This window comes from Manis javanica, chromosome 4 (genome assembly GCF_040802235.1).
Source record: "Manis javanica isolate MJ-LG chromosome 4, MJ_LKY, whole genome shotgun sequence".
Classification (NCBI taxonomy): domain Eukaryota; kingdom Metazoa; phylum Chordata; class Mammalia; order Pholidota; family Manidae; genus Manis; species Manis javanica.
In genome coordinates, this window is record NC_133159.1 from 173,202,170 (window position 1) to 173,211,203 (window position 9,034).

Consider the following 9,034-nt stretch of genomic DNA (forward strand, 5'->3'; position numbering starts at 1 on the left):
GGACATGGAAAGACAAGGAAATTTTTTTCTGGACATGTCTCCAGAACATGGAAAGACAAGGAAATTTTTTTCTGGACATGTCTCCAGGACATGGAAAGGCAAGGAAAACAAAATAAAAAATCAATTAGTGGGACTATATCAAAGTACAAAGCTTCTGTACAGAAAATAACACTACCAGCAGAATAAAAAGCATTCTACACTATGGGAGAATATATTCATCAATGACTCATCTGATAAGGGGTTCACATCCAAAATAACTCGTATGACTCAACACCAAGAAAATAAATAACCTGATTAAAAAAATGAGCAGAGGACCTGAACAGACACTTCTCCAAGGAGAAATACAGGTGGTCAACAGGTACATGAAAAGATGCTCCACATCCCTTATCATCAGGGGGATGCAAATCAAAACCACAATGAGAGATCACCTTGCTCCAGTTGGAACAGCCACTATCCAAAAGACAGGAAATAACAAGTGTTGGTGAGGGTGTGGAGAAAAGGGAGCCCTCCTACAGGGTTGGTGGGAATGTAAATTGGTGTAGCCACTGTGGAAAGCAGTGTGGCAGTTCCTCAAAAAACTAAAAATAGGAATACCATATGACCTAGTGATTCCACTTCTAGGAATTTACATGAAGAAAACTAAGTCTGTGATTCAAAAAGCTATATATATGCACCCCTATGTTTATTGCCACATTATTTACAACAGCAAGATATGGAAGCGACCAAAGTGTCCATCAAAAGATGAATGGATAAAGAAGAGGTGGTACATATACACAATGGAATATTATTCAGCTATAACAAAGAAAGAAATCTTGCCATTTTCAACAACAGGGATGGACCTAGAGTATATTATGCTAAGTGAATAAGCCTGGCAGAGAAAGACAAATACCATATGAGCTCACTTATTTGTGGAATCTAAAAACAGAACAAAACAGAATGAATAAAATAGCAGTAGACTCAGAGACACTGAGAAGTGACTGGTGGTTACCATGTGGGAGGGGTTGGTATGGGTGGTGGAGGGGGGCAGATAAAGGGGCACAGAAATGATCAATCGTAATATAAGTTGGTCTCAGGATGGTAGTACAGCATGGAGAGCATAGCCAATGATTCTGTAACATCTTCCTATGTTGACAGGCAGTAACTGCACTAGTGGGGGTAAGGATTTAATGCTGTGGGTAAGTGTTGAACCACTGTGTTGTATCCTTGAAACTAATAAAAGATTGTATATCAACTATACTTCAAAAAATATATATAAATAAAATATGATAAAATATCAAACTTACGCCTTGTACTGCTTCATAGGGAATGCTAAAAATTTACTTGTCTCCAGTTTGTTTATAAAACTTCCGAATGCTTTAATAACATGGTAGTCACAGAAACTTTATATCCCAGCTCCTCTACTATGAGAAAACTGCCTGTAACCTAGAGGACTTTGTGTAGAATCAAGCACAACGAAGTGGGATCAAGTGCAATGAAGGATTGAGTGCAATGAAGTGGCTTTTAAGATGTAGATTCAAATTGCAGTTCCAATGTTTATTGGCTGTATGATCTTGGGGAAATAAATTAACATCTCTCAGCCTCAGTTCCACTATTTGTTAAATGGAAATAATGATAGTAACTATTTCATACAGTTGTTATGAGTATCTGAATGATGTAATACAAATGGCACACTTAGATACAGCCAGGCAAAGTGGAATATACAATACGGTTATTATTTTTCATTTAGGTCAGGGCTTGATAACCTCTAATTTGCCTGAAATGTGTCTAAGTTATTGTTTTAGGTAGTCTTGATAAAGCTGTGAGTTACTATTTTATGGCATGTTTGTATATTATTAGAGAAAGTCCCTTTTCTGGAGGAATATCAGTGCACTTAATTCTCTAGATCCTTGCTGAAATGCAGTGATGTGGAATTGCCGTGGCCCACCCTATCAGAGGTACACGTGTCAACAGAAAGAGGAGAAACATCACCTGATTTCCTGTGAGGATCAAAATGTTCTTTGAATTACACACAAGTCTTTTCTAAAAGTCTCCATTGAAACTATGCAAAAATTACTATCCAGCATGCATTTAATTATTCTAGATCTTACTATATGGAAACACCATTTTTCTATAAGACTAGTAAAAAAACTGGTACTTTCCATACTACAATGGGCATAGAAGAATTAAATTTGAACCTAATTTCATTTCAACTAAATTTTACACACTTAATTACATCTTTTCTGTTGAATTTAAAGAACATTACACATTTCAGAAATTAGAGTTGCTATACCTGAACTTCTAAATCGAAGAAAAGAAACATCATTGAAATGATTTTTTTTAGAACCACAAGAGGTTTCTTTTTTTCTGAAATAGAACATTTTTCTATATGAAGAACTGGCATTTTCTACCCTACCCACTCATCACTGTGCTTAAATTATCATTTCAATTCCTCAACTCAGTGGTTGGTTGGTGTCTTTTTTTTTTTTCTTTCTATTTATGGGTGATGAAAACCAACATAGATGCTGTAAAATAACATTATGATGCAAATTCAAAACCCATTAAGGAAAACTTTCAGGACTGAGGGCATTTCTGGCTGGGTTTTCCGTAAAACAAAAGCTCTTTAAGATTGACTTTTGAAATATCCTCTGTTTGGCATTGGGACACTCAATTTTGCCCTCTTGGTCTGCATAGGTGAATTTAATTTTCTCTTTTCTTTCTTTCATTATCGACTCTGCAGGCACCCCTTCCACAGAAATCCAGTCAGAGATAAGAAGACCCAGTGGGGCAGAACCACCCTTGAAATGCTAAAACTGGGAAAACAGCTTGAGAATGTTATGAGGCAAGACAGACTGACGTGAAAGATATTTTCATCTCCACTCACTTGGTGCCAACTCAGGGCAAAGTTAGGAAAACAGTGCATGGTGTACTGTAAAGTAATACTGAATGGAACAGGTGAGTTAAGAATGGAGTAAGAATGGAAAAGTGAGTCAGACATAGAGTCACACACAGTGAATGTGTCCTCGAGTTAATGACCAGTGGCAATAATTGGCAAATTTCTGTTACTGTTTAATACAAAATTAATTTATGCTATAAATATCTGCATTCTGTGCAGATTGCAGTACAATGTTTCTGGTATAAAAGTATGTGGGGAAGTGGAATTTAGTTCTTAATTCCATTCTACTTCTTAGGTAACTGATTTCTATTGCAAGTTGAAGGAGAGAAAATTCTGTGTATGAAGCATAATAATTTAGGGTGAAATGGGGAAAGTGTTCTGTTAGTAAGGATTTTCCATAAAAGCATGATAAAAATTATTGAGTTAAGAGTGTATTTTCTGTTTCTATAGCAATTTTTCTGTTCAGTGTTACTATTTTCTAACAAAAATGGCATCCTTCTTGGACAAATAGCTGAGAGCTTTGAACCAAAGAGAGCCTATACATGTCTTTGTTGATCCTATTAATATGTGGCCTTGAAACCAACTCTGGTTCTTAGTTCTCCCATTCCATAAATATAAAAATGGAGATGATAAAATGATGGAAGGTTTTAAAGTATTCTCCTATGTGTTTGCTTTGTTTTGGAATTCCTGAGTGGATGTTTTTACCTCTATGAAACGTTACTAACACTGGGAACTTCAAAATATAATGGTACGTCCATGGGACAATGCCATGGATGGTAAGTCTATTTGGATGAAATAAAACTTTAAAAACATGAGCTTCAAAAAACTTTAAAAGGATAGACAGACAAATCTTAAAGGAATAAAGCTTTAAACATTGTTTTGAATGTAGTGGTGAGGGTACAGAGCAATAAGGATCCTTGTATACAGCCACAGTGGCGTATGTTGGTAACACCTCTGAAAAGTAATTATCAATATGTATCAATAACTTTTTAAATGTTTGTATTAGTCTGGTTAGGCTCCCACCACAAAATAGCATAGACTGGGGACTTGAACAACAGAAATTCATTTCTAAAAGTTCTGAGGAAGTTCTAGATCAGTGCACTGGTAGTTTTGGTATCTGGCGAGAGCCCATTTCCTGGTTCACAAACAGTGTTTCCTCACCTGGCCGCGAAGTGAGAGAGGTCTCCAGGGCCTCTTCTGTGCAAGCACTGCAGTCCTTCATAAGGGCTCCACACTCATGACCTAATCACCTCCCAGAAGCTCCGCCTCCAAACACCATCACACTGGGGGGTTAAGATTTCAATAGGTGACTTGGGAGGGACCCAACCATTCGGCCCATAACAATGTAGTTGCTCAAAGTTATGTTATTTGTGTTATGAGGGCTGCTAGTTTGCTAGAAAATGCTTGTGTCGCACGCATTTCTCTCGTGAAATAGAAGGTAGTTCCTTTAATTAAAAGTTATAACTAAGAGGTTGAAACTTATACCAGGAGGAATTATGACAGAGAAATACAGCTGTGCTTTCACTTTTTTCAAAGAAAAGGAGTAGTTGTGTTTTAGAGCAACAATCTTAGACTTCTTGGTCTCTGGGCCATATTACACTTTTAGGACCTACTGAGCATCCCAGAAAGCTTTTGTCTATGTGAGTTATAACTATCAGTACTTAATGTACTAGAAATTGAAAAGATGAGATATTATTTAGTGATTTGAAGACAGCAATGAAGAATGCATTGCACATTAACATTAATATTAAAGTTCTTTTAAAAAGGAAAAGAGTGAAGATCCAAGGATTTCCATGCCATGACCTAGAAGGCCTGATTTTTCACAAAGATGGGTTTTTGGCTTGTGGGTTCATGGGTGTACAGAACATTCAGGTCACCTGGGGATGACTTTTAGCTTCTGTCATACAGCTTTTTCCCATTCTCTTTCTCACTCCCAGCTTCTTATGTATGGGCACCAGATGGATTCTAACATTACCTCAGGATTATGGGGTTTGGTTATTATTTAATTTATAATACATAATGCTCACTATATTGTAGACTCTATTCTTAAGATGTAACAAATATTAGCTTATGTAATCTTCATAATCATTCTAGGAGGTAGTGAGCATTATCATCCCCCTTTCACAAAAGAGGAAACTAAGGAACAGGGTGGTTTAGCGGCTCCCCCAAGCTCTCACAGTTATTAAAGGCAAATGTGGGTCTACTAGGAGGCCCTTCCTCTTCAATTACTGCAGCAATGTACAAAAGATTCAGGACAACAGGTTTATTATCTGCATCAATCACATATGGAACCTGAAACTCAGGAGACTTCTGTTTACCAAATCACTCATTTTTCTCGTCTCAAGATTAAATCCTAGTTTCATTTACCTCAATGTTCTATATTCTCAAATTCAAGTTTGCAATTTTAATGGTAGTTTTTCCACAGACCAAAAGCTTTCAATATAACATTCAAACTTATCCAAGATGCAATGTGCTACTAGAAGGAAGACCTATCAAAACTGCAAGTACAGTGAGAAGGTATCAGTGCAGTCCCTTCTAACTTTTTGAATTGTCCAAATGCAAGATGTATCTGCTTTATGTTGGAAAAGCCTGTGCCCTTGCCAGCACAAGGGATTTTTTTAAAGTTGTGTGTATTAGCACAGGACAGGTAATAATCTCTACTCCAAAGGCAGGTGGCAAGACTGTTGTCCCTTGTTCCAGATGTACCCCAGACTGTAGTCATGTAAAAATTAACAATCTTTCTTCAGTAATCAATTGCTACTTTGATCACTAAGAAATGCTTGGTCAAAGTCAGAATGAATGGTTTTCGAATACAACAAGGGATGCAGATTTGGTAACTGTAACTCCAAGTGGAAAATAAGTTCCCAGCCTGGGGAAAATTACCCTTGAAGCCAAAATCAGTAAAAGGGAGAAATGAAGTGGGAGAAACCCATTTATTGCTTACAAGCAGTCATCCACTTCTGCTCACCTGGGTCTCTTAGCAACCCGGCTGTGAAAAAGGGACCCCACTGAACCTCTCTGGCCCAGAAATGCCCTCGCTCCCCCATGTAATCACCTATTGATATTGAGATGGACTACTTCTCTGCACCCCTTGGAAACACCTACTGATAAGGAGAGGCACTAAAGCCAGGCGAGAGATTCTGGAAATACTGCAATTTTACCCACAGCAAGTCGAAAGAACAGAGCTACGTAACTCAGTTCACCACAGGAGCATTTGCCTGTTTTCCCACAACAGCAAATTATGGCATCTGTTTACTTATTGTTATATTGCTAGGGCCAGTCTGAATAAGCATATCAGTAGGTTCCCAGGACTTTGCCACTTGCTAAACTGTTAAATGAAGTTGTGTCGATTACCTATATTTGCATTTCAATAGGCTAAGTAGCTAAGAAAAACTCTTAACAAATTGATTTATTTTTACATATATGAATCAAGTCTGAACATGACTTGATTTTTAGTTAAATATTGTAGCATTCAGGTTAGCTACCTGTTGGAGTAAATGTCAGGCACATCCTTAATTAAATCTGTGTTCCAGTCCATAATTGAAGTAATCTCTTTGATAATGTGTCTTTAAGGCAAGGGAATAGTTTGACTTAAAGAAAATATCAGTTGGTGAGTATGTTTTTTAAGAGAAATGTCTCCTTGAACATACACTTAATCAAAGAAATAATAATCAGCTCAGGGAAACCTTACAGTTAAAGAACGTATTTGTGATTTTAAAGTGAATGTACCATTTGTGTAATTAGGCAATATGAGCTTATCACATTTGCCCTGATGTTAAAAAATAGGTTTTTTGATACCATACAAGTTTTTGATCTTATCCTGAATTATTGTAGTATATTTGAAGGAAATTTTACACAAGGTTTTAAATTTTTTCTTTCTATTTCATTTTAATGATACTCTAGGAGAGAAAGTCCCAGTTTTTCTGTTCATTTGGTCTGCCTTACAATTTTTGGCAAATTATTTAACCTCAAAATCTTTTATGTGTAAAATGTGAAGTTCAATTTGCATGTCTGATCCAGATCTGACATTCTGATTATTTGCTTTATTTAAATATCTTTTGTTTTCCCAAAATTGAATACCTTATTTATATTAAACTGATCTTTTATTCCTATATATTGAGTTTTAAAATCTCAAAGTTGGAATTGTACTGTTAGGAAAACCCTGAAACAACAAGAGTTTGAAATGTGGAGAGTGCTAAGTGGTCTGTCCAGAATATCCTTCTGGATTAACCTAGTTTCATTGTCTTGGAGTTATTTTGTAACTACATATGATATAAGATACTGACAGTAATTCAAATAATTCTCACTCATAGAAATGCAAATTGTGTCCACTGAGATGCAACCAATCATTGCCTCTGGACATGAAGCTGTTCTGCATTTGTTTGTAAATTCATTTTGGGATTCTTAATTGTCTATGTACATGGAGTTTCTTGAATTTGCATTTGAATTGCAATGTTTTATTGATTTTCTCATTAATTGATAAGTTTAATAAAATCTTGAGCATGTGTTCCTTTTATGTTTCTGTTAGGGTCATGGTTTTAAAGTTTAAAAAAGTTATTCTTTGGTTTACATAAATAATAGATTACTGGGAGGATTAAAGATGATGTATGTTAAGTTCTTGGCACAGCACTTAAGGCATAATGATGATCATTATTCATATTTAGGCTACTGACCAAGTGAGCTTTGATGCTAGTTAACAAGAGCTTTCTTCACTGGTAACGTGATGAAGTAGGGCAGGCAGGCAGGACCAAGGGTCATGCGCTGTAAAATCTTAGCCTGTGAAAAAGGCCCAGTTTATTCTTTAACTTAACCTATGGGCTGTTCTTCCTCTTCTTCCTGCCACTTAATCAATGAAGTAACTTGTAACCAGGACAGGAGATAGACCTCGAAATGTAAATGAACCTATGTGAATAAAGAATGCCAAGATCCGGGTCAACACAGTCACCTAAAGAACCCTATTCTTAAGATAAAACTTCAAAGGAATTATGAATCACCTGCATACATCATGCCTTAGGCTGATGCTTACCCAAAAGGTCCTAACCCCTAAGCATGCCTCCTCTTTGAGGTTGCCCACATTACCCTTTCTTCAAGGTGTACTTTTTGCCTTAAATAAAGACTTTTCTCTGCCTAAAGTATTGCATTTGTCTCTACACCCTTCCAATGGTAAGAGTCTTTGTTAAGTTGTTATTTCATTCTATTTTCTATACTTAAGCACAAGTCTTCACTTTCTCTGTCCTACTTCAGATATGTAGGGAAGGGCTACTGAGCTGACTTGGGCTTGCAGATTTGGGCCTGGGTGACCCACACAGGACTGCAGCTGTACAATCATGCTTGATAGTAGCTTGCCTGAAAATCTCCTTTCTTTGACTTTGGGAAGTTCTCAGAACATAACCTCACTCCATTCAGTGCTCTGAGGCTCCCCCAGATCCTGGGGTGGAAAAGGCATAGTTCCCACACTGTGCAGATCCAAGCGGACACTGGATGCCGGGTGACCCTGGCTTTGGGGGTTGGCAAGGGATGTGCTCTACGCTAAGCAGGAGTTCAATAAGCTTCCCTTTCCTCCCTGTGTTCTTGCTTGCTCTCTGCTGCCTGAACAGCCACTGCCATTCACTACTACTCTCCCTTTAATGAATTCCTTTCTTACCCACGCTCGTCAGACCTGTTCGAAAATTCTTTCTCATTTGGAGTCGAGAACCCTCCCCCATCCAGGCTGAGGTGTCACTTAGTGTGGAGGGAGACACGTCCCCAGATGCAGCAAGGATTCAAAATAGCAAAGGATTTAGCAGAGCTGGTTTGAAGATAATCGAAATTACAGCATAGTTGAAAGAAGGCCTTATGTATCACCAAACTAAATATGTTTTGGTTATAAATGTTCAAATATCAGTACCTCACTTAAAATCATGTTTTGCCTTATATTAAATACTTCAAAATCTGTGAGGGGACTGGCGGAGATTTCGTTGCCACCTCAAGTGCCTAGGGATGGAGGAGCTCAGGAAAACCACCTGGAAAAAAAATGTAGCGGAGTTTGAAGGGAAGCAAATTCTTTCTCTGCTCACACTTCTGCCACCTAGAGAAATCATTCACTGGCTGAAGAGTCATTAATAATATGGCTTTTGTCACCATGAGAAAAATATAAGTAGGAATGGCAAATAAAAGAGTCCA

General features: G+C 37.4%; 1 long non-coding RNA gene across 1 annotated transcript; it reads left to right on the forward strand.

Annotated features, from left to right (window-relative positions):
- The first annotated feature begins 1,094 nt into the window (after positions 1 to 1,094).
- Positions 1,095 to 3,476, forward strand: LOC140848775 (uncharacterized). Its single transcript, XR_012129892.1, has 3 exons — positions 1,095 to 1,175; positions 1,883 to 1,978; positions 2,717 to 3,476. It is a non-coding gene; the product is annotated as an uncharacterized lncRNA (long non-coding RNA).
- The last annotated feature ends 5,558 nt before the right edge of the window (positions 3,477 to 9,034 follow it).